Source organism: Lissotriton vulgaris, chromosome 5 (assembly GCF_964263255.1).
Source record: "Lissotriton vulgaris chromosome 5, aLisVul1.2, whole genome shotgun sequence".
NCBI classification, from domain to species: Eukaryota; Metazoa; Chordata; class Amphibia; order Caudata; family Salamandridae; genus Lissotriton; species Lissotriton vulgaris.
In genome coordinates this window covers 820770935-820798310 of record NC_141693.1, presented here as the reverse complement: position 1 = coordinate 820798310, position 27376 = coordinate 820770935, and the positions used below count along the sequence as shown (strand labels likewise).

At 44.3% G+C, this 27376-nt stretch overlaps 1 protein-coding gene across 3 annotated transcripts in view; it reads right to left on the bottom strand.

The window, feature by feature from the left end:
• LOC147711647 (WASH complex subunit 2-like) overlaps positions 1-27376 on the bottom strand; it is a 735247-nt gene that overhangs the window by 511927 nt on the left and 195944 nt on the right. The gene's annotated exons all lie outside the window — the stretch shown is intronic.

The following is a 27376-nucleotide window of genomic DNA, read 5'->3' as shown; positions in this document are numbered from 1 at the left end:
GCACACTATCGCGGGACTGGCTGCGACTGTGCGGCACTTCTCCTTAGTTCTTTATTTAAAAATGAACCTTTTAAATCCTGATTCAAGCTGTTGTGTCGGCTCACAAACTATGTACTGTTATTTTATTATACTGGGCTCCGAACTGTCACAACTATGCGTATTGCTTGCAATGTTTTGGTTTTGTCTAGCGGCCGGTCGTGATGGTTGTAGGCCCATACCTGTAATCACATGTGCTACGAATAAAAGTTCACAAAAAAAAAAAAAGAAGAACACTCAAAGTCACTACATTAACCTGAGTTTAACCCCTGGCCATTAGGACACAGAATTGTCAGACTTACCTTAGGGCAATGTGTAAAGTTAAAACACCAAATAGTAAACATTCTAAACTAAATCAAAAGAAAACAGTTACATTCAATTAGAAAAATTACCCCAAAACGACATAAATCCAATAAAGTGAACCAAAGAGATTCATTTTTAGATTGAAATAGCACAGAGCGCCAATGATAGTCCATGAAATCGGTAGACCTGGACATTAGTGTGATTTGAAGCCGACCAAGATAGTGCCCTGATTGGGTAGACAAAGTGGATTGGCTCAGGTGAAAATCTGGAAGTCAAACAGTTAGTTAAAAAGTCCCACATGCAAAAGGGGATTATGGCCTAGTTTATATATTGTCAGTTATGTATACTCTGTTACAACGGCACCAGAGTATACCTACCGTCAAGATAATAATTCATCTGCCAAATTCAAAAGTTGGCTAACCGCAGGTTTAATCATGGCGGAGACTTCTCAGCCTCCACCATGATTAAACCCCTCCAACGGCCCTGCTGAGTCAGTTCTGCCTTAGGCAGACTTCTAATTCCATTCACCTAATTTAGAAGGGCAGAATTAGAGGTCAGTTTTCACTGCTCTTCACCACCAGGAAAACCCTGCCGGTAAGGATGTAGTGAAAACTGCTCCCCTTGTCATGGGAGAGGACTTCCATGGCAAAAAGAGCATTTTTTTTTCCAAAAAGAAAAACCCGGTTTGGGATTTTTTTTTTTTTAAAGAAAAAAGAAAACAGTTTGTTTCAGGGCTTCTTCATGTTAATAGCGCCCTGCAACAAACTGTAAACAGGACTGACAGAAACCGCTGTCACTGCAGTTCCTGACAATGCTTTAGAAATGACTGCCAGCTTGCTGATCATGTAGAAATTTGGTGGGCACCACCTCCGTCAGGTTGACGGTAATTTACTCGGTCTCCCTGATGGGAGAATGGACTAACCACCATTATATAAATTAGGCACTTAGTCACTGTTTTGATGAAAAACATTGGCATTTATTTCAAGTCCCAAAGCAGAAAGGACCATTGTCACTATCTGAAAAGACAAATCCTTCCCGTTTGCACCGCGTCTAAAATTGCAACTGCAGATGTGGAACTGAAGGCCAGATACTTGAAGTAGGTTGATCTCAATGCAACTTTGGAGATTCCTTGCTGAAAGTCCAAACATAAAATGGGACTTAGTTCATTTCTGAAGTGCTGGGATCCATAAGTGGGACGAAGGTGAAATTCAATCCAAACTGTGGAACTGTCATTCAGATAAAAGTATCCAAACCTTTTTCTGGTGCTGAAAAAACAACCACAAATCTAATTAGCCGAGGGCCTCATCGCAAGGCCTTTAGCAACTCTCAGGATGTTAGGCAGAGGTCAACAGCAAAGCGCAGTCCAGGTCCAGTTGCCACCATAGCCACAAAGCAGGTCAGCCAACTGATGCTTGGACTTCTTTGTCTTAGGTATAAGAGACAGCACCACGTGCAGTCCATCAGGCTCCTCTTAGGTGAAAGACAGCAGGTCTAATCCTCTTCTGATCTTGTGCAGGTCCAGCAAGTGTTCTAAGGATGGTGCCTCGGGGTCCCACATTTATACCTGGCACTAGCTAGTGGGTGGGTGTAACTTCTGGGGTCTCCATAGGCAATGAGCTAAAAGTTCCCAGGGGAAACCCTACCCACTTTTTTCAGCAGTTTGGTTTGCCCTACTGCAAATAATCCCACAATGCCCCTCACTTTCAAAATCTAAGATGGAGAAACCTTCTCCCCTTGTGCAGAACCAATGTGCCCACAAAGAGGTGTGGCCAGGGTAACAAACGTTACTCTCTTCGGTGGTCACTTCAAACCGGTTTTGTGGGTAGCTTTCCTCCTACTGGGTCTGGTGCCAGCCTGACTATAGGGACAAAGGCTGAGGCTTTTAAAGTGTCACCTACCATATGTCTGTGAGAGGGCAGTCCACCTTGAAGTTAATTAAGTTCTTGGGCTCACCCTAACTGATCTTCCTGCTATGGGAAGAAAGCACCTCTCCACACCCAGGCCATTGAGTCTGCTCTGGGAGCAGTTTCCACACTTCTTTCAAACCTCATTCGGGTCAAGTACAGGCTAGGCAGTGGCTGACGAGCTAATGCTTAGCCTCCAGTAGCTTCAGGCAGGGGTATGATAACTTTCTAAAAGTAACATTTTGAATATATTTAATAAACATTCAATGTCTCCATTATATTAATATATCTATGAATGAAGTCTATAGCTGCTACATTTAAAAAGTTATAGATTAAATAATATATTTTATTGGTTTCTTTAATTCTCCTGAAGAAGTGTTTGCATGGACTGACAAACAGTGCGAGTTAGACCACATACCCCGCCGGCCAGGGACTCAGATTCATCATCCTCGACGGTGCCGCCGCGGACCCCCAGACGCTCACGGAGCAGAAGCAACTGGAGGTCTCGCTCTTTGAAACGCTCTCCAGCCAAAGGAGGGAACACAGGAGAAACTGCAGCATCGGACGCTCCAAAGGTAGATCTGTGAGGGGTGAGGGACTCTGGATTGACCCCTCAGCGATGCGTCCCACACCAAAACTTTGGCAAATGACAGACATTGATGGCCTGGCTGGAGACGAGGTATGCCTTCAGGGGCACCACTACGGTGTGACAAACTATAGACTAATTGACATGGGATGCTGGTAGGGTGGGGAGGGATGGACTAAAAGGCGGACACGTGCCTCAAGTTAGGGGAGGTTTGATCTCCTAGGAGATCACTTGGGGTGTTTTTTTGGGGCTGTTGGTGGGGCTCCGTTGGGATAGACGATCTCGGGTCTCCCGTTGGGGGCTAGAGACGCTCTATCCCGCGACAGGTACTTCAATGTTGCTGAGGTATGGGGTGGGGGGAGGCCGGGGGTCGGAGGACAAGTTGGGGAAATGTTTGTTGAGTGGGGTGGACTTGGGGCAGGGGGGGCAGGGGGAGTAAGGGGGGGGGACTGAAGACTGGAGGGTGGGGGATGGATGAGTTGTTGTGCACATGGTTGTCTCGATTGATGCTATTGGTGCGTCCTGGCCCAGAATGCCCATTGCTACATGCATTGATGCGCCTACACCCCGATGGCGGTTGATAACCCTGAGCAAAGGCCCACTGGGGCCTTAATGAAAGTGATGAGTTGGAATGTGAGGAGTATGCTCGATAAGATCAAGAGGGGAGCGGTGTTACGGCTGGGGAAGAGAGAGAAGGTGGATGTACTTCTACTTCAAGAAACACACTTGCTAGGTAACAAAGCGCTGGGCCTACAGAGATATGGCTATGATCAGGTCTATCATGCGGGATTTGTAAGGGGTTCTCGGGGAGTAGCAGTCCTGATGCACCGTAGATTGTCCTACACTCACACAAAGCAGTGGATCAGCCCACAAGGTAGATATGTGTTTATACAAGGAACGATAGGCACTGAGACGCTGAACATTGGAAGCGTCTATGCCCCGCCCCGCTCCAATGGGCACTGATAGAAAAATTGTTTGCTGTGTGGGCTGAAATTCCGGAGGGACTGGCAGTAATCGGAGGGGACTGGAATGACGTCATGCACAGCAGACTGGATAGGTGCCGGCCGGGGGGCGATCCCATTGCGGATACCCCCACTAAACTGAGTGGTATGGTGCGAGGCATGGGCTGGGTAGACACTTGGCGATACCTTCATACACACGAACGAGAATACACCTATGTTTCGGCGGTCCATCACTCGTTTTCGAGACTGGACTACGTCTTTGTCTCTGCTGCTGCGACGGGGAGAGTTGCCTCCGCGGCCATCCTGCCGCGGGGTCTCTCAGACCATTCACCGGTCATGGTAGACATTACATTAGACAAGAAGAGACAGCCATTTCGGTGGTGCCTTTCTGCCTGGAACCTGCAGCGCGATGCCTATCAGCAGCACATGGGGGCGGCTATTGCTCACTACTGGGAAGAAAACTTGGGCACAGTAGCGGATGCGAGAACGGCTTGGGAGGCCCTACAACCCACATTGTGTGGAGTTGACATAGCCTGGTGTGTGGCAGCGCGCCGAAAGCGGAAGGAGGAGCTAGTGAAGGCAGCTGCAACGGTGGAACAATTGGAGACTCAGTGCAGGGCTGCGAGTCGTCGGGAGGAAGTGGGGCAGCTGATTTTGGCACAGCAATCATATGCATCCCTGCTACTAGATGAGGCTCGGCAAATCTGTGGGCTACCAGAAGTAGAATCTATCAATGGGGCGACAAATCCTGTACAATGCTCCACCAGCTCTGTCAGAACACGCCTCAAGCGTATGCACTGCCAGGCTTTAAAGATGTCACAGGGGCCTCAATTTCAGATCCGAAGGAGTTGGCGGATAGCTTTGCCCACTACCTTGCAGCCCAATACACTCCACAGGACTCCCTCCAGGCTCTGAACATAGACAAATTTGTGGCCGATCTTCCGCCCGTGCACTCCCAGACGACGTGCGGAAACAACTGGAGAACCCACTATCGGCGGCGGAATTAGGTACAGCCTTAGGAGAGCTTAACACCGGTAAGGCACCCGGGCCAAATGGGTTCCCGAGTGAATTTTTCAAACGATATCATCTCCAACTGGGGCCCCACTATAGGACTGCCTTAGAAGCGGCGCGGGAGGATGGCCTCCTGCCGGCAGACTGGAGACATGCCGAGATTGTAGTGTTCTGCAAACCTGGACGGCCCCCTGACCGCCACAAGTCCTATCGTCCGATTTCCCTTTTAAATATTGAGGCCAAGATCTTGGCCAAGGCCCTTGCGAACAGACTGCTTCCGTATATCACAGACCTGGTCCACCCAGACCAGGCCGGCTTCATGCCCCAAAGATCGACGAGGCACAACATTAGACGCGCGCACGTGGCAATAGAAGCGATGGCTAAAACAGGAGGTCAAGCGGCGCTACTACCGGCAGATATTGATAAGGCCTTTGATTCCCTGAGTTGGACCTATCTATTCGCGCTTCTTCCACGGTTAAATCTTGGGCCACACTTTCTGTCGTATATTCGGCTGCTGTACACCGACCTGACAGCCACAGTGAGAGTGGCCAGGGAGACATCGATGACCTTCCCAATAGGGCGGGGCACCAGACAGGGGTGCCCCCTCTCGCCGTACCTGTTCGCCCTGGCTATGGAGCTGTTGGCTGCATGGGTCAGGATAGATGCGCAGATGCGGGGCTTTGAATGGGAAATGGGGCCATCAGATAGGATCGCATTATATGCGGATGATGTTCTGTTCTTCCTTACGGATGTGAACCGCTCTGGACCACGAGTCCTTGAGATTATGAGAATCTTTGGGGAAGTATCGGGGCTATGCCTGAATTTACGGAAGTCCACGCTCTGGACACTGAAAGATCGCTCCGGGATTGGGGCATGGGCATCGGTGCTGCAGCAGGCGTATGAGGGTCTCAAGTACCTAGGGGTGTTTTTAACTGTCTCACCGGCTATTGCCTGGGAACGTAATATTGTTCCAGTGTGGAACAGGGTACAACAGGAGATGAAATGCTGGTCCCGAATGCCCCTCAATATATACGGCAGGTCAGCTATATTTAAGATGGTTGCCCTCCCTCGCTTGTTATACCAGCTGCAGTGCCACCCATACCCGATCCAGTCGCTGTGGTTTAAACAAGTCAACACCGCTTTAAGTCAATTTTTATGGGCCGGGGGGGGTGTCGAGAGTGGCCTTGCGTACATGTTTTTTGTCTACCTATTGTGGGGGATAAGCGACATCGGACATATTGTCCTACTATCAGGCAGCTCATCTCGTGGTTTTAAATGATTGGTGGTATGGTGACAGGGTAGACCCGGCCTATGCCCTTGAGAGGTATCTGATGGACCCGAACACACTAGACACTATCTTGTACTCGGCACGGTTAAAAAAGGGGCTGCCAAGCGCCACGCAGGTGGTTTTTCAACTCTGGAGACAAGCATTGCGTCGCATGGGATGGTGGGGGAAACTGACAAGAGAAACCCCACTTTGGCATAATGGGCAGCTGCCAGCGCTGGCGTCGTTGCAGGGCTTCGGAGGATGGGATTCAATAGTAATCTCTGCACTTGGACACGTCATGAAAGGCACGACACTAAAGTCTTTTCAGGAACTCAGCGAAGAATTCAGTATGCCCCGCACACAGTTCTTTAGATATTTACAGATCAGGCATGCCCTCACGCCCAAGCTAGAAGGACTAGATACCCTGCCCGAATTCAACCCGATAGAAGCAAAGGTGTTCATGGGAGATCTGTGGGGAAAAGAAAATATCCTGTATATACCAGACACTAGTTACACATTGTTCTTCTGATCTGCAGTCCCTACGGGATCGATGGGTGAATGATGTGGGGGAACTGGAGGAGGAAGACTGGCGTGAAGCCCTTAAATCCCCCAGAGGAGCAGCCATCGCTGTCCGCTTACGCTTGATACAGTTCAAGTACTTACACCGCACCTACTATACCAGAGAGAGATTGTGGAAGGCGGGCCTGATTGAGTCCCCAGCATGCTTGAGATGCAGTGGCGAGATGGGTGACCTCATGCATACGGTGTGGGGATGTAGTGGCCTGGTGAGGTTTTGGGCTGGAGTATGGAATTGTCTGTCGGAGGTGCTGGGATGGGACCTCCCACGTACTCCGAAGTTGGGGCTGTTGCATGTCCTGGAAGGGGTGGGAGGCAATATCCATAAAAGACACTTGCTCCTGCTGGGCCTCACAGTGGCGAAAAGGGACATTACACAGGCCTGGAAGGACCCCAGGGCTCCCACAGTGGCTGGATGGAAAAAAGATCTTGACTTTTGCATGGGGCTGGAACGACCAGAGCTCGAGGCTAGCGGCTGTCCCCGGAAACACTACAAAATATGGAAAAGGTGGGCAGATTACAGGGGCCTGTGGCTTGAGCCCCCAGCACCTACCGGGGCCGTGGAGGAGCAGTTGTGATGGGCATGTGGAGGCCATGATGTATACACCGATTTGATATGACTATTCAATGTGGTATCGGAGAGACGTTGTGCACAGGGAGGGGGGAGGGGGGGAAAGGGGTGGGGGTTGGAGGGGAGTTTATTTTCTTGACAATGCATTGTTGATTTTTGATGTAATGTACTTGCTACAGCCTCTCCGGGGTTCGGAGTGCTGTGTCTTACATGCGATTAATTAATAAAAAGAGTTTAAAAAAAATATATATATATATTTTACATTTGGTCTTTCATATATGCCAGTTACAGCCTGACCAATGACAATGTTGTTTCTGAGCATAGAATGTTACATTTGCAATGTCTCAGTCAAATCTGGTACCTTGTGTAGTTTCACTCCTCCTCGGTCTTGGCTTCAGGAAATGCAGCATGAAGCCCGCAGCTGCAACTGCATTCCTTCATGCACTTGTGCTCCAAGTTGCTGCTCCTCCAGCTCTAAATTGGCAGTCACCTGCTTGAGCATTTGCAGGTACCTTTTAAAGCTGCTCCACAGCAAGTACAGTTCAGGTTTTTGTTTATGTCCCTTTACGTTTTCCATCATGACTGTTCTTTCTGGTTACCCAATCCATTCTTTTTCCTGTTGTGTGATGTTTGATGCCATTTCCTTGTACTGTTGTTTTTACTATATAAAGACTTTAGGCTAGCTGGAGGGTGCATCACAACATAGATGTGGACCTTTGCTTCGTGGAGCTATAGGTTAGTATTTTTCTGATATTTTACCATCCCATTTCAGTCTCTCTAGGTTTTTGTTTAAGGCTCATTGATTACCATTAGGCAATTTGTGAGAAAGTGCCATCTTTTTTGCCTTGGTATGCCCCCACTTTTTTCTGAACTGCTGATGTGCTTTGACTAAGTGTGCCCTGGGTCCCTGCCAATCAGGTACCCGGGGCCTGTGTTCCTTCCCTAAAATGAAAAGCTATGCTGAAACAAAATACCCAATTGGCATCTACGGCCACCTGTCAGCCCCTTGTAAATGGTACCCTAGGTACCCAGGGCATGGTGACCAGAGAAGACCCCTGAGGGCTGCAGCACTTATTGTGCCACCCTCAGGGGCCCTGTACCCTGGCACCCACACACTGCCTTTGCAAGGCTGAGTGCCTAAGTGCAGAACTAAAACAAGAGTCGACATGGCACACATCCCTGTGTGCCATGCCCACAGACCCCTGTGTGCCATGCCCACATACCCCACTGCCCTGGCATACTTCAGTCACCCCTCTAGCTGGGTGCCCTATGCCAGAGGTGAGGGCACAGGTGCATGAGCCCTGTGCCCCTACAGTACCCAGGGCCATTCCTGGGCACTGTAAGTGCAGTGATGCCATTTAAGAGTATATGGTGCTGGAAGGTTGTCATTACGAACTCCACAGCACTATAATGGCTACACTGAAGACTGACAAGTTTGGTACCAAACTTCTCAGCACATTAAACCTGCACTGATGCCAGTGTGGGATTTAATAAAAGATGCACGAGAGGGCATCTTAGAGATGCCCTCCAAAACCTGAACCTACAATCCCCATCTGGGCTGAGTGGCTGCAGAGGCTGCCACACAGCAGACATGTTGCTGGACCCCTGGGTGGAGAGCCCCCCGCTCTCCTGGGCCTGCAACATTGCACATCCTGGGCGAGGTGCTATGTCTCCTCCCCCAGGATGGACAGGGGAAGCTTCAAAGGCATACCGCCTCTGAGAGCTTCTCCAGACCATTTACTGTACCCTGCAACTGACACCCCACCCGTTCTACCCCCACTCTGGCAGGAAGACTGGTGGGAAAAACTACGTCAGGAAGGAGGGTGTGCCAACCTATGTCAACTCCACCCCTCAGGTGGAGGAGGAGAGGTGAAGCACGACCCCAGGCTCCGGCCATCTTGTAGATGGGGAGCCCTGCCAAATCCCAGCTAGGCTCCTGCCCCCCTCCCACAGGAGAGGGGCAGGCTAGGGGGGTGTCCTCACCCCAGGACAGGGACCCATTGGTCCCTGCCCTTTCCCTACCTGTAACGCCCCTAAAATTAGTATTTAGGGGCTCCCTGAACCTTCCTTCCTCAGATCCCAATCTCAAAAAGAAGAAAGAAGATCAAGAAGAAGAAGACTCGTCGCGCAGCTGCTAAGAACAGGAAAGCAACAACTGACTTGGCCCCAGCCCTACCGGCCTGTTGATCCTGGAACCTGCTCCTGCCTAATCCCGGCGACCTCCGCGGACAGCAACCTTGGGACACCCAGAGGACCTGCCTGCCTTGACCCTCTCGAAGATTGGGACTCCCATCAGCAGAGGCTCTGCTGCAACAACCCACCGAGTGCCCAGCAGGAAGCTCCGGACCAGCCCACTCTGCACCAGCCGAGCCCGGGCCGGGCCAACCCGAACCACGACCACGAGGACGAATCCCCGGTGACTGGTACCCGAAGTGCAGCGCCCAAAGACCCTCCTCGACGAACCAGCCGACACCTGCAGACTCAGAACAGGGGGCCCCTTAACCGCAACCAGCTGAGGGTAAGCTTTTCCGACACCCAAAGACACCCCTGCACCCGCCGCCCTACAGCCCCCTGTGCCTCCCTTAGGGGTACCTACCTGTGCTCCAAGATCCCAACTTACATCTCGAAGTGCTGGTCGCCCCTGGAGAGTCTCCACCCGAGCCTGCAGCCTTTGTTCTCTTTTCAAGATCCTCATTGGATAACATTGAGCGCCCGACGGCTCAAAAGCACCATGCACCCAGCCACCCGAGTGCTGCTGGCTGTGACCGCTTTGTCCTATCCTACTTCCCCCCTTGCCCTGAGCAAGTGACCAGGAGCCCAGCTCCCAGAGCCCCATGGTCTGCTAGCCAGCAGCCACCAACCAAAGGCCCCCTTTCCCTCATTGGATATCATTGGGCCTACCTACCTCTGCACCCGGCCGCCCCTGTGCCACTGGGACGGATCTAACTGTACTTACCTGACCCTGGGGACCCCTGAGTCTATGCCCAAAACCTTACCGTCAACTACCAAGTACTCACCTGGAAACCGGTAATTCTCTTACCTGCCACTGAATAACATTGACTAATTTTGACTCTAAAATGTTCTAAGTGTGAAGTTTTGAAAACTGAAAATATTCCTATAAAATCAGCCAAAGTCCGAATTCCAACGTACTCACCTGGGTTCAGGGGAGAAGCCAGTACTGTACCTTTCAGCCCAGTACTGAAACGCAAAAGTAATCCCCAGCGGGGTTACTAGTAATCTGTATTTTCTCCATAGGAACCCATGGTCTGCTTTTCTATGAAATTTCTTCTAAGTGCCTACTTTTGAAAACTGCAAATATTCTTTAAAAACCATACGAAATACTGAAACGCAATTACCTACCTGTTTTGAGTTAAGACCCCAGCGTTGGCCCTAGGAGACCAGTGCTGGGTTACAAAAGTAACGCAATCGTACTTCACCTGCAACCTGAATTTCCTCCCATTGGATAACATTGTGAGATTTACATTGAAAAGTTTCTGTGTGAACTTTTAAAACAGCTTTATATTCATGAAAATTCACTACAGTAACTAAAACGTTTTTGCTAATCTGGTTTCAGCTTAGACTCCAGGACTGAATCTAAGACCTAGTCCTGGAACTCCCAAAGTAATCGATAAAGTAATCAACTGTACTTATATGTAGAAAACCCATTGAGCTCAATGCTAAAGTGTGTTTCATTACTGTGTTGCTTACTATCAATACTGTAATCATTGTGTGCACAACCTTTATTGCCCCTTGGCAAAGTATTTAAATGAGAGTACTCATAACCAGAACAGTATATTTTTATAACTGTTGGTTCTAAAAATTAAAACAACTATATCTGTGGATATAAAAACAATTGGCCTGGAGCTCAGTCCTTGAGTGTGTGAAACCTTTTGCTGACTGAGTGTGTACAACAAATGCTTTACACTGTCCTCTGGTACTGCCTTACTGGTCGACCAAGCTACCACTTTGGAGTATAAGATCAGTTCTGACTTTAACCTCTGTTATACCTCTGGGGTTGGTGGACTCTATACACACTGTACTTCATTCTAGTCCAGTATATATAGAGCCACTTTCTTACACAATTACACAGGTCAAAAGTGGCACCTACACTTTCAAGTACAAAAAAACACTTGTGGCAAATGGTCACTTTGAGTTCCTTTGCCTAGTTCAAAAGTAGTAATGTAATTAAATAATGACATATTTTCCAGGGTACAATACAACGTATGTTCTTGTAGGTAGTTTGTTAATTCGCTGTTAACCGTTAATTCTATTAGTTTGGCTAATAGAGGGAGTAAGGAAACAGACTGATTTCCAAGCTACCAGAAACGTTCCGGAAAAGAGTAAGGAATTGCATAAGGTGGTCAGTGTGGGAGTGGTGTTAACTTTATTCAGCTGTTGCACAGGGCAGGGTTCTAGAGGAGAAGTAGAAGTTAGTGAGGCCACTTTCTTCTTCACGTGATTTAATAGTAATAGTCGCAAAAACGGACTAAATTCGCAATACTAAAACAAGCATTGGCATAGCCAATATGTCTCGCCTTTGGGACCTTATGCGTTCAGCCAGAACCTTTGGCTATGTTGTAGAGCATTGTGGCTGCAGCGCATCATGTGGAAAAGATATAATAAAAAGTGTTAAACATTTTTGTTCGCTTGATACAAACCAAGACAACATTATATACAACTGAACAACCGGATTAGAAAAAGATTTTAACATGAAAAATGTCTTCTAATTTTTAGTACTTGCACTGCTAGCAACTTCTTCCTGTCCGAGTGTATTTTTTGGAGTGTATGTTGAATTAAGTGCAGTGTAATTATGTGGCATATAATTACGTGGCACTGAGTGGAATTATGTTGAGTGTATTTATGTTGCATTGAGTAGAGTCTAATTATGTGACACGTAATTATGTGTTACTGAGTGGTATGTGTAGTGTATTTATGTTGTATTGAGCAGAGTGTAATTATATGGTGTGTAATTATGTGGCACGGAGTGGTATTATGTGGAGTGTATTTATGTTGCATTGAGTAGAGTGTAATTATGTGGCATGTAACTATGTCGCACTGAGTGGTATTTTGTGTAGTGTATATTGCATTGAGTAGAGTGTAATATTGTGGCGTGTAATTATGTGGTACAGTGGTTTTATGTGGAGTGTATTTAAGTTGCATTGGACAGAGTGTAATTATGTGACATGTAATTATGTAGTACTGAGTGGTATTATGTTGAGTGTATTTATGTTGCTTTGAGTAGAGTGTAAATATGTGGCATGTAGTTATGTGTTGCTGAGTGTATGATTACTTGAATAGTGGTAATTTTACCAGGTATTGGCGCCACTAAGGGATGTGCACCTGTCCAAAGTTTGGGTACTCACTTATAATAATTTCACGGTGCTATAAGGAGAAGAGAACCACTACCCTCTTCTAGTTAGGCAAAGCCACACAATTGTTTGATACTCCTTAGCACACTTCTGGTAACTTATAATCAATCATATACATGTGTTTCCACCATACAGTTCAAATAAAATCAGATTCTCAATCCTTTTGTTCAGGGTTGTTTTGTAGCTTTATTTCAGGAGACGTCACAGCCAACACGTGTTTCGTCGGTTTGGGGAATGTAACCCCCGACTTTCTCAAGGCTGTTAAAAGAATAGGTAATGATGTTGTATTACATTACTGCTATTTTAAACAGTTTTTCAAAATTCTTGTTAGCATCCTTTTGTGACTAAAAGAGCTATAGTGGTGGTGTGAAAATCCATTGAAACTTTTAGTGCATATTTATTTTTTTAAAAAAAAAGAAAAAAATCACACAGTATTTACATTCTGTGGGAATTATTAAATCATTACCAATTAAAGAAATATGAGCCAATTTAGTGAAATGGAGAGACCGGTGAGAGTGTGTTTAGCATTATTTTAGGGACAGCATGCAAGTTCTTTTAAAGATCATTTGTGAATGATATCTGTGTTTTTATGATGAAATATAGTGGGTTCATGCATATTTAAGAACCATGCACTTGGTACCTATTCTCCACTTTTTCCGTAGTTCTGTATGGAAAAATATTTAGGGGTAATGTGTTAAAACCGGTATGCTTCAGTTGACACTATATTTAGATACTCTGTTTAATCCATATAGTAAATACAGGTGTTACTCACATATTTTGAGGTGATACTTCCAACCCTCAGTGGGGTTCTTGTGGGGGTGAAGTAAATAAAGCGGAATCTTGTTCCCAGCGGTGACCAAGATGTTGGTTCAATCTCGATGAGCTGTGAAGGATGTGTCATATTTACTGTCAGTAAATTGGGTCATATTTACTAACTATGATCATGTTTTTATAAAAAACTATTTGGACCAGTTATATGCACTTATATTTTCGTTTGTTTTATATTATGCAAAAAAAGTATTTAAGACTTTTTGGGGGGTATAATGAAAAGGGGGGGATGGGGTGTTCTCGTAATTGGTAGTGCTCCCCGTATTATGCCCTCGTGTTATATCTTTATTGTAGAGTTTACCCTTCTATGCTATCCTATTTCTCACAGTGCTCCCCACATTGTCCCCGTGTTGTTCCCGTTAGTTAAAGAACATTACTGGCTGATATAAACATTTGTGCCGATGCTCGCCACATCCTCCGTCATTACGCGGAGTCTGCGTGCACTTAGTCTTATTACCGATCTATTTTCTTACCGTATTGTAGTGTTTCGCGGTCGGGAGGTAATACGTCCCTTCTGCTTCGTATGTCTTGCAGTATTAGTCCGATTGTTTTGGCGGCATATATTTAAACTGGAAACGATACCTTTCGGTCAGCCCGTTTCACTTCCGGTTCGTCTCCAGTTGTATGGCGTAGCTGTCCCTAGCTATCCTGTTTGCCATTCGGGCGGCCATATTGGACTACCCACGTTTGTATAGTGTGGATGGCCCTTTAGCTATGTAAACCCATTTAGTGCCTCGAGGATTATTCGATTTTTGTTCATTACACTCGTTAAACGACTGCGTTTACGTAATTAGATTACTGTAATTGATAAAGGGAAATTTATTTTTTGTTTTTTACGAACAATTAAAAAATCATTCAAAGCAATTGATTATCTTAATGATATCAGATATGTATTTATGGTTCTTTCAGTCGTTGGTGAAATCCCATTTCTAAAGTGTTTAGGGGTTGCGAATTTGTGATGATAGATTATATCCTATAGTGCTCCCCATTGTGTATGTGTTCTTTGTAGATCTCGTGTTTACTATAAAACCAATTTTTTGTCTGGGCCAGTTTCTATTCTATCGAATTTCTCCATCCCAAATGAGCTCAGAACATTGTTTTGGCCATTAAGTGGCCCATTTCAAGTGATCAATATACAGGCATACAATCCAGTTTAAATCCTGCTCACATATAGTACTGAATACTCTTCACATATGTATAAGAATATTCTAACAAAACAGTCTGTCATCCGGTTCTACAGAAATATGGTCTTATTGTGCTCATGTGCCTAAAAAGTAATGTAACTCATGATCAATGTTGAGGCCTAGTTCTACACTCTGAAGTGTCATTATCCAGGTGGCCTCTCTCCGTCGTTTTTTGAAACACAGAAAAGGGGAGTGATAAAAAGATTTACCAATAGAAGATACAAACAGAAAGAACTACAGACAGCAGGGAACAGAATAAACAAACTAGCCAGAATAGACACCTTAAAAGAGAAGCCCAAACAAACTAATACACAGGAGAAGATCAGACTGGTGACGGGTTACAACAACTGGGCTACTGTCCTACGAAGGAGTCTAAATAAACACTGGCATTTACTCAGCAAGGACAATACATTGAGTAAACACATTACTGACAGAGCAACACTTACCTATAGGAAAGGGACAACACTGAGAAGTATATTAAGCCCGAGCTACCCTCCAACGACAACAAAAAGGACCTGGCTGACGGACCCAGGCTTCTTTAGCTGTGGAGTATGTGTGGCATGTAAATGGGCTTACAAAAAGATGAAGAGATTCAAGGGGCCACACAATAAGGAATATCAGATTTATACCACAATTAACTGTTGTAGCAAATATGTGGTATATGCCCTAGATTGCAAATGCGGCAAAAGATATATAGGAAGTACAAAGAGACTACTAAAGGACAGAATAAATGAACATATCAGGGCGGTAAAACAAGGGGACATGCGCTACCCAGTGGCAGCACACATGTCCATCTGTCCGGCACAAACACAAAGTCATTCTTTCCAGTACTTTGGAATTGAACATGTACCTGTCCACCCGAGAGGGGGAAACAGAGAATTAGCTCTACGACGGAGAGAGGCCACCTGGATAATGACACTTCAGAGTGTAGAACTAGGCCTCAACATTGATCATGAGTTACATTACTTTTTAGGCACATGAGCACAATAAGACCATATTTCTGTAGAACCGGATGACAGACTGTTTTGTTAGAATATTCTTATACATATGTGAAGAGTATTCAGTACTATATGTGAGCAGGATTTAAACTGGATTGTATGCCTGTATATTGATCACTTGAAATGGGCCACTTAATGGCCAAAACAATGTTCTGAGCTCATTTGGGATGGAGAAATTCGATAGAATAGAAACTGGCCCAGACAAAAAATTGGTTTTATAGTAAACACGAGATCTACAAAGAACACATACACAATGGGGAGCACTATAGGATATAATCTATCATCACAAATTCGCAACCCCTAAACACTTTAGAAATGGGATTTCACCAACGACTGAAAGAACCATAAATACATATCTGATATCATTAAGATAATGAATTGCTTTGAATGGTTTTTTAATTGTTCGTAAAAAACAAAAAATAAATTTCCCTTTATCAATTACAGTAATCTAATTACGTAAACGCAGTCGTTTAACGAGTGTAATGAACAAAAATCGAATAATCCTCGAGGCACTAAATGGGTTTACATAGCCAAAGGGCCATCCACACTATACAAACGTGGGTAGTCCAATATGGCCGCCCGAATGGCAAACAGGATAGCTAGGGACAGCTACGCCATACAACTGGAGACGAACCGGAAGTGAAACGGGCTGACCGAAAGGTATCGTTTCCAGTTTAAATATATGCCGCCAAAACAATCGGACTAATACTGCAAGACATACGAAGCAGAAGGGACGTATTACCTCCCGACCGCGAAACACTACAATACGGTAAGAAAATAGATCGGTAATAAGACTAAGTGCACGCAGACTCCGCGTAATGACGGAGGATGTGGCGAGCATCGGCACAAATGTTTATATCAGCCAGTAATGTTCTTTAACTAACGGGAACAACACGGGGACAATGTGGGGAGCACTGTGAGAAATAGGATAGCATAGAAGGGTAAACTCTACAATAAAGATATAACACAAGGGCATAATACGGGGAGCACTACCAATTACGAGAACACCCCATCCCCCCCCTTTCATTATACCCCCAAAAAAGTCTTAAATACTTTTTTTGCATAATATAAAACAAACGAAAATATAAGTGCATATAACTGGTCTAAATAGTTTTTTATAAAAACATGATCATAGTTAGTAAATATGACCCAATTTACTGACAGTAAATATGACACATCCTTCACAGCTCATCGAGATTGAACCAACATCTTGGTCACCGCTGGGAACAAGATTCCGCTTTATTTACTTCACCCCCACAAGAACCCCACTGAGGGTTGGAAGTATCACCTCAAAATATGTGAGTAACACCTGTATTTACTATATGGATTAAACAGAGTATCTAAATATAGTGTCAACTGAAGCATACCGGTTTTGACACATTACCCCTAAATATTTTTCCATACAGAACTACGGAAAAAGTGGAGAATAGGTACCAAGTGCATGGTTCTTAAATATGCATGAACCCACTATATTTCATCATAAAAACACAGATATCATTCACAAATGATCTTTAAAAGAACTTGCATGCTGTCCCTAAAATAATGCTAAACACACTCTCACCGGTCTCTCCATTTCACTAAATGGGCTCATATTTCTTTAATTGGTAATGATTTAATAATTCCCACAGAATGTAAATACTGTGTGATTTTTTCTTTTTTTTAAAAAATAAATATGCACTAAAAGTTTCAATGGATTTTCACACCACCACTATAGCTTTTTTAGTCACAAAAGGATGATAACAAGAATTTTGAAAAACTGTTTAAAATAGCAGTAATGTAATACAACATCATTACCTATTCTTTTAACAGCCTTGAGAAAGTCGGGGGTTACATTCCCCAAACCGACGAAACACGTGTTGGGTGTGACGTCTCCTGAAATAAAGCTACAAAACAACCCTGAACAAAAGGATTGAGAATCTGATTTTATTTGAACTGTATGGTGGAAACACATGTATATGATTGATTATAATTTACCAGGGATGTGTTGCTGAGTGGTATTATGTGGAGTGTATTTACATTGCAATGAGTAGAATGTAATTATGTGGTGTGTAATAATGTGGCACTGAGTGGTATTATGTGGAGAGTATGTATGTTGCATTGAATAGAGTGTAATTGTGACGTGTGATTATGTGGTACTGAGTGGTATTATGTGGAGTGTATGTTGCATTGTGTGCAGTGTAATTATGTAGCATATAATTATGTGGCACTGAGTGGTATTATGTGGAGTGTATTTATGTTGCATTGAGTAGAGTGTAATTATGTGGCGTGTAATTATGTGGCACTGAGTGGAATTATGTGGAGTGTATTTATGTTGCATTGAGTAGAGTAATTTTGTGGTGTGTAATTATGTGGTACTGAGTGGTGTGTGGAGTGTATTTATGTTGCATTGAGTAGAGTGTAATTATGTGGCGTAACAATGTCACACTGACTGGTATTTTGTTGAGTGTATTTATGTTGCATTGAGTAGAGTGTAATTAGGTGGAGTGTAATTATGTGGCACAGCGGTATTATGTGGAACAGTGTTTCCCAAACTGGGGTCCGGGGACCCCCAGGGGTCCATGACACATTCCCTGGGGGTCCGTAGGTAACAGTTTTAAAAGCACAGAAAAGTTTCTTGTATAATTAGCAGCTTTCCAGCAACAATGAAAGTGTCAAGATCATGCCAGTGATTAATGTGCCTGCTGGAGCGTGAGGAGAGTTTTGTTCGGTGGCAGCTTTGACTTAACTAATGTAGCACAGAGGGTTAATGTGCCTACTGCAAAGAACGTGTAACATGCATTTTAAAACGCAGTGCATAGGTTCGTGGTTACTGCTTTTGTCACAGAGATTCTTTGGTTACTGTGCACTTCACAAGTGACAATTGTAATGTAGCAGAGGGACCTATAAACTGTCATCAAAGAGCTGCTTGCAAACTGCATGGTACCAGTTAGTAACTTATGTTTTTCCCCAGTTATTTATTATCCTGATGCTGCTAAAAAGGTTTATTTGGGTGGAAATACATTTTTAATGTTAAAGTCAGTGCTAGCCACTGTGTTATGTTCTGAATCCTGAGTTTGTGCTTTTCCAGACCAAGCACTCTTTAAACATTTTATATACACACTGATTTACATGTATGGTTCAATGTCGCTATATGTGTGTGATGTAAAGTGCTCTGGCATCCTACAATGGTATGAGAGATGCTATAAAACAAATGAAATGCATGTGACAGAGGGGCTATTACTTCAATATAAAATACTAAGGGCCAGATGTATGATCAGTTTTTTTCATGTGCGAACGGGTTCGCGAACCCGTTTGCGCATGCAAAAGCCTATTGGGCCATGTACATTGCCTATTTCGCGTGTCGCAATTTGTTTGCGACTCGCTAAATACGTTTTGCAGCTTGCTATTTGGAAGGGGCATTTCCTTCCAAATAGCGAGTCTCAAAACCATGTACAAATGTTTTGCGGTCGCAAAAAATTGCAAATTACCACCTACTTCAAATAGATGGTAATGCATTTCAAAATGGGAATTGGTCCTCAGGGGACCCCTTCCCCTTTGCAAATACATGCAAAATTATTTTTTAAGGGCAGGCAACCTCTGACTGCTCTTAGAAAATGAAACGAAAATGTTTCATTTCATTTTTCTTTAAATGCATGGTAAATGGGCTGCATTTTCTTTTTAAAACTGCTTTATTTAAAAGCAGTCCCAGACATGGTGGCCTGCAGAGCCCAGCAGGCCAAAAATACCTGGGAGGGCTGGCATTCCCAACGGGCTCGCAAATTGCAAGAGGCTCATTAATATTAATGAACCTCGCAATTTGCGACCCCATTGGAAATCCCAAACAGTGTTAAACACACTGTTGTACATTTCATTTAGTGACTCGCAATTTGCCACTTGCCATGTGTCGCCAATTGCGAGGCGCTAAATGAAATGGTTGTACATCTGGCCCCAAAATCCTTAGTACTTTGAGTATTTGTTTTTTATGCACACATGTGTATTTCGAATTACTGTTTTAATATTTGAAATTTAACTCGTACAAATTGCTTGGGGGTCCCCGGCTTCCAGTGGTGACTCAATGGGGGTCCTCAGGAGTCAAAAGTTTGGGAACCACTGATGTGGAGTGTATTTATGTTGGTTTGAATAGAGTATAATTATGTGACTTCTAATTATGTGGTACTGAGTGTTATTATGTTGAGTGTATTTATGTTGCATTGAGTAGAGTGTAATTATGTGGCGTAACAATGTCACACTGACTGGTATTTTGTGGAGTGTATTTATGTTGCATTGAGTAGAGTGTAATTATGTGGCACAGCTGTATTATGTGGAGTGTATTTATGTTGCTTTGAATAGACTATAATTATGTGACGTCTAATTATGTGGTACTGAGTGTTATTATGTTGAGTGTATTTATGTTGCATTGAGTAGAGTGTAATTATGTGGAGTGTACTTATGTGGCACAGCGGTATTATGTGGAGTGTATTTATGTTGCTTTAAACAGAGTATAATTATGTGACGTCTAATTATGTGGTACTGAGTTGTATTATGTTGAGTGTATTTATGTTGCATTGAGTAGAGTGTAATTATGTGGCATATGATTATGTGGCACTGAATGGTATTATGTGGAGTGTATTTATGTTGCATTGAGTAGAGTGTAATTATGTGGTATGTAATTATGTGGTACTGAGTGGTATGTGGAGTGTATTTATGTTGCATTGAGTAGAGTGTAATTATGTGGCGTAACTATGTCGCACTGTTTCTCCCTTTCAGTTTTGTCTCTGTTGCTTACACCCTTCACTGGCTTCCCAAAAAAACAAATAAAGGAGGTTTCACACTTTTTTCTTCATTTTGTATGTAGAAGATGCTGTAAAGGCTAAAAGGAAATGCCAAAGCCGACAGTTAATTGGCTTAAATGTAAGGCAGTAGAATTAGTTGAGATGTGATATCATGGGCTGCTTTTAATGAAAGCCCCTCCTTTTAAATGCCCTCTTCTTGGGAGACTCCACGCAGCCCCTCTACATTTTACACAGGGAAAGACGGTCTGATGCTCTCCTGGGAAAGGTGGCCTAATGCTCCCCCACCAGGAGTGAATGGAAATATCTAATGCACGTCATAGAAGTCCGTAGACAGTAGAAAGCCTCCTTACAAACTATAAACGTGCTACAGAGCCTCAGAGGTAGCAATCACTATATAAATGCCAATAATATTCAAAAGCTGGCAGGTCTGCATTTCTCCTTTACCGAGTGTTATCCTGGACAAAAACAATCGACACACCTCAAGAGCTGCAGCCTCAGGGTTAGTAAAATCGACACATGGATGTCATCTATACAGATGTCTACAGTATCAAAGCACTGCAAATCCCAGGTATTCAATTTGATTGCGTCAATAGTATGGCAAATTTAATACGCTTTGTCATAAATCACTGCATTTGATGACAGTGAATGTCCAACTGACTGTGGAATCATTCATGTTTATAAAATGGAAGGGGAATATAGTGCAGATCTTTTCTTACCTTGCCAGATAGTCATTAATGTGACGAAACAGTTGTTTACGTAATGTTGGGGGACCTGTACTAGAACTGCCGGCATGAAGCGGAAGGAAAACACGAATACTAAAAAAGAAAGTGCTTAACTTAGTTTTTCTTTGCAGCTATTCCTGAAGCCCTAAGGTCTTTGTTAATGTCGGCCAAGCCGCGAAATAATCTCAGCGTGATGCAGAAAATTTGGAAATGTGTGCAATCTCAGTCAGTGCATGACAAGTCATTTAAAATAATTAAGTCAGCATATAACTTTATATTTTCATTCATGAAGCACAGCATCAGACCCGGCACTCAATATTTCAAGGGCGCTGAAGGCTTACTTCTGTCGCACACACATGAGAAGCGAAGAACGAATGAGTAGGGTGGGTTAAAGTGGGGGGTAAAGGAGGAGTGGGTGAGTGAGCAGAGGGGAAAAGCAGCTCACGATGGAAATAGAAACATGGGGCTTGGAATGGACCCACATGTAGAAACACGCGATGGAGTGGGGCGGAGGGGGGGGGGGAATAAAGAGCATACGGGTGAGGGAGAAGCGTTCTAGAGAGCGAGCAGCAGGCAGAGGTGATAGCAACACTTGGAGCAGGGAGAACACAGAGGCTGGGGAGAAGTACCTGAGAGAACAAGTAACCCGAGTCTGGAATGCAGCCTGCCCTAAATCTGGCACACTGCGCGCCGCTGCTGGTAATTAAAAACAGATGGCACCCGGCCGCGCTGCTGCTCGCTACCGAGCTCCCTAGGCAAGGGGAGAGAGAAGGTGGGACATGCACACGCCTTTGGCCAATTGTGTGCTGTCTTTCTTAGAAAGACGCATGCAAAGGCCAATAGCAGGGGATGAAAAAAAAAGCACATGCACGAGCATGTGTTCAGAGTTTAAAGTCCTTACTAAAAGTCTTGCAGCGCATGCGCGCTGGCTCAGGCAAGACCTAAAAAAAGAGCTGTTGCAGGACCAGAGTGTGAGTAGTGGTAGAAACTGTAGGAGATCCTCATACTGGAAACTTAGTGGTGGTTACACGTTGAAAACATATTAGTGTGTATTAACAGAACTTTGTGCGACATCCCACTACTGCTAGAGAGGACAGTGTCTTAAAATCTAGACTCCATTATAGTGACAACTATGTGTACTGATAAATTATCAGGTGAAGTTTAAGCCTTACGGGAGGAAGAACATTGTGTTACCTAAATGAAAAGTAAAGATTATAATTAAAAATCAAGCACAACATGATTGACTACTTCATGAAGTTATTGCTGAAGCAGATAGTACCTCCAGGGGGAAGAGATTGTTTTGTAAAACTGGAAGGAGGGAGCATATTAACTTGCATTTACTCACCGACTGTTGCAAATAACACTCTGTTTGAGACGTACACGACAACAACTTCTTGTCAAATATTGCCAAATCTTTCATTACACTTTCACACACTATATAATACAATTAAATGAATTCAACAAACAAATACAAGTTTACAAGTTGTCTAACATGTGCAGAACTACTAATTTCACCTTACACACTTTATCATTCAGAGTGTGTCTCTCTTTAAAACGAGGACCAGTTTCTATCGTTCCATGCCAGCCAGGAAAGGACGATGTGGTCTAGTAAGTTAGCAACAACAACTAAAAGTTAGCCCGATAAAAGTATCTGGATGTTGTGTTTTACTCTTTTTTAGAAATGGGGGTCTCTAGTTGGCAGTGGCTTGCACCCTGTCCAAGTAGGGATCCTTATTCTAGTCAGGGTAAGGGGATTACACAGCTAAAATAACCCCTACTCACCCCCCTTGGTAGCTTGGCACAATCAGTCATGCTTATCTCAGAGGCAATGTGTAAAACATTTGTACACAACACACACAGCAACACAGTGAAAACACTACAAATGGACACCGCACCAGTTTAGAAAAATTACCAATCTTTATCTGAATAAAATAAGACCAAAACGACAAAAATCCAACATACACAAGAAAAGATATGAATTTTGCAAGAATAAACGAAGTTCCTTGAAAAGCACAAATCTAACAGTTGAGTGATGCAGCACGGACCAGCAAAAGAGTACGTCTGGAAACAAAGGGGTCTTGGGGACCTTGCAATGAAATCCGAAGATGAGGTGGTTTCACAAGTTGGTGAGATCTTTAACTCACATCCGTTGCAGGTCAATTATCATGATGTCGAAGTCAGGAGCGCTGGTGTTGGCAGGCATCAGGGCTTTGATGTCGTCACAGTTGATGCGTCGTGCTTCTCATGAACTGGACTACAGCTTCAGTGCAGGCAAGGCATAGCGTTGATGCAGAGGCGCTGTTGTCAGTAGACCCGGGGCAACGATGTGAGACAGGACAATGGTCTTTGGGAGTGGTGCCCTCAGCCACAGGTGCCGCAATGGCATTGATGAAGGTGTGAAGTGTCATCGTCGGTGAGGTCGGGGCTGCGTTGTCATTGCCGTCGTCGATGAGTCATGCTTCTCACGAGCAGTAACCACAGCATTGGGGCCGGCAGCGGTGTTAATGACTGCATCGGGGTTGCTTTTCTGGGAGTTACAATACAACCACTCAGTTCCAAGGGCCCAGAACTAAATTTGGCACCACTTGGCAATGCAGGACTCACAGCAGAAGAGTCCCATTGGTGGAACAAGATGTGGATGAAGTCTTTGATCTCCCTGAGACTTCCAACAGGAGGCAAATACATACAAGCCCTTGGAGAACCTTAGCAAGCAGGATGTAGAAAGCAAAGACTAGTCCTTTTACTGTCCAAGACAGAAGCAGCAAACAGCACGCCAGCACAACACAACAACAAGCAGAGTGGCAGTTCCCTTCCAACAGCTTCTCCAGCTCTTCTTCTTGGCAGAATCTCCTCTTTATCCAGAAGTGTTTCACAAATGTGGGATCAGAGGTCCAATACATATACCCCAAATACACTAAAGGGGGGTGGAGACAGCTTTGTGTGAAAACAGGCATATCCCTTTTCAGGTGTCAACGACAACTCCTCCCACCACTCTAGCTCAGGAAAATCCATCAGCCTGGTGATGGGCCAATGGGATATGCAGGGCAGGGCACACCTCAACTCCCTTTGCATGACTGCCTAGAGTGAATGCACAACCAGCTCAACTGTCAGTCTAAACCAGAGGTATGTTGCACATGTAGGCAGAGGCACAGAATGGTAAAGGAAGAAAATGCCCACTTCCTAAAAGTGCAAAAAGAACAATTGATTGACAGAATGCAGAACAATGTCATACATTTACCCCAGTACAGAGAACTGGGCCTAATCCATCGTTTTTGCTCCCTATGCCATTCCAGTAGGAACCCAGCCATATGCAAATCAGTCTTGACCCTGCTCTCTATGGGAACAGCTCAGCCCAACCGCCAGGCCAGGTCCTCCCTGGACTGGAAACAAGCATCCTAGCACCGGTTTCGGGTACTAGGATGCTTGTATTGCACAGGTAGGCAGAGGCACAGAATGGTAAAGGAAGAAAATGCTCACTCTCTAAAAGTGCAAAAAGAACAATTGATGGACAGAATGCAGAACAATTTCCTGCCAGGTCCTCCCTGGACTGGAAACAAGCATCCTAGTACCGGTTTCGGGGATTCACCCTCATCAGCCAGACTAGCTTTACTCCAGTGGCATGGTAAGCACAGGACCCACGTCTGGGCATACCCGTCCCACTCGGGGTGATAAATGCAAAAAGAACAATTGATTGACAGAATGCAAAACTATGTCATACATTCACCCCAGTACAGAGATCTGGGCCTAAATCCATTGTTGTTTTGCTCACCAAGCCATTCCAGTTTGAACCCAGCCATATGCAAAAATCATTCTTGACCCTGCTCCCTATGGGAACAGTCCAGCCGGAACTGCCAGGCCAGGTCATACCTGAAATAGAAACAAGAATCCTAGGACCGGTTTCAGGGGTTCACCGCTCATCAGCCAGGCTAGCTTGACTCCAGTGGCATGGAGAGCAAGTGAACGACGTCTTGGCATACCCGTCCTACTCGGGGTGACAAATGCAAAAAGCACAATTGATGGACACAATGTAGAACAATGTCATACATTCACATCAGTACAGTAAAAGTGGCAACACGTAATTTGAAATCAACTTCACTAAAAGATGTATTTTTTAATTGTGAGTTCAGGGACCCCAAACTCCAAATCTCCATCTCTTCCCAATCGCAAGTTACACTTGTAAGAAGTTACAAGGCAGCTCCAATGATTACCTATGGGATAGATAAACCTTGCAATAGTGGAAAACTAAACTAGCAGTATTTCACTACCAGGACATTTAAAACACCCAGCACATGTCCTATCTTTTAAATATACTGCACCCTGCCCATGGGCCTACTTTAGATGTAGTGAAAGGAAAGGCTTGCAAGGTTGACAAGGCAGTTTAAAACTGCGCTCACAGACACTGCAGTGGCACGTCTGGGACATGGCTGCACGGCTACTCATGTGGGTGGCACTATCAGTGCTGCAGGTCTACTAGTATTTACAACAAGGGGTGGTGAGGGACAGAGTCTCTGAATTAAGCAGAAAGCTCTCACCCAGTCAAGAGATCAGGGCTAGATCCAACACCGTTTTTTAGCTCACTGCACCATCCCAGTTTCAGAACCTGGCTGTATGCAAATTAGTCTGTTCCTGCCCCAGTGCATGATGGGAACAGGGCAAACCAAACTACAAACGCCAATTCTTACACTGGGAAGGAAACAAGCTCCCGGGGACCGGTTTCTGGCATTACAGCCGTCTTCGGCCCGGTTTGCTTGATCAAGCCCTGATCTTTGGACTGGGTAAGAGTGGTCTGCTCAATTCAGACACTCTGTTCATCACCACCCCCTTTTGTAAATCGATTTTGGCCACTATAGGTGTGGCAGGGTATACTCAGACATGAGTCCCTTTCTCACTGCTCCATCAGGATTCAAGCAAGCCGGGCCGAAGAGGCTGAAATGCCAGAAACCGGTCCCCGGTAGCTTGGCTCCTTTCTGGTAAAGAATTGGCTTGGTAGTTTAGTCTGCCCTGTTCCCATGATGCACTGGGCCAGGGACAGACTGATTTGCATATAGCCAGGTTCTGAGCTGGGATGGGGCAGTGAGATAAATAACGGTGATGGATCAAGCCCTGATCTTTGGACTGGGTAAGAGTGGTCTGCTCAATTCAGACACTCTGTTCATCACCACCCCCTTTTGTAAAGCAGGTCTACTAGTAGCATTTGAATTACAGGCTCCGGGCACACACAGTGAATTTTACTAGGGTCTTGTCAGCAAATCAGATATGCCAATCATGGATAACCCATCATAATCACAATTTATACCAGAGAGCATATGCAGTGGTAAAGTGTAGGAGGCCTAAAGACAAACACTGCTTTAGAAAAATAGGAAGAAGAAGGCAAAACATGAGCGGGTAACCTTGCAAAAAGAGCCAGATCCAATACTTTTTTAAACTATTGCTCTTATTTTCAGGGAAACTAAGAACTAAATGAATGATTTTCTAATTCCCCATGATCAAACATGATTTGTGCATTAGGGTTTACCCACCATTACCAAAAGTCACTCCCATATGAAATAAAATGTTCTCACTCTTGCTAACTTAGCTAATTCTGCACAGTAGTAAGTTAAAGAGAACAAAACTCCACTTATCTTGATTCAGGAAATTACACTTTATGCTGTCATTAACTTACACTCATGATCATGAAAAATGTGGGCGCCTGGGTCGCATATGTTAAAATGGTCAGTTATGTTGAACAGGCAGCATCTTTCGCCCGAAGTATACAATTAATTAAGCACTTCCAATGAGTAATCAAGAAAGTACAAGATTATGTAATATTGGCATACCAACCCTTAAAACTAACTAACTAACTAACAGTGAATAGTGAAAGTTTTCTGTGGCAGAATTGAATATGCCCTACTATATCAGGGAGTTCGGCGATACTATATGAATTTAAGGGATGTAATATTATTAAGGAAGAAGTTCATCATCTTAATTAGGTATGATGGTCCTATTAACCACCCAATATGTAATGATGTGTGGCATCTATAACAATATAAGCTACTACAGTTGTATGTCCTGAAAAAGGTGGCTTATTACATTATCTCCATTCCAGCAAGCATGCACTGTTCACTGCTAGATGACTGAGCTTTTTTATGTGACATATTGGTGTTACTATGGATGTTAGTTTTTAAATATAGGAGGACCTTGAATTTTTCAGTATTTGCATTTGTTGCTGGTAGGTATTAAATTTTGAAGTGGATTTTTTCATTTCATTAAAACTGCAGCAATAAATAATGTATTTTTATAATTGATAT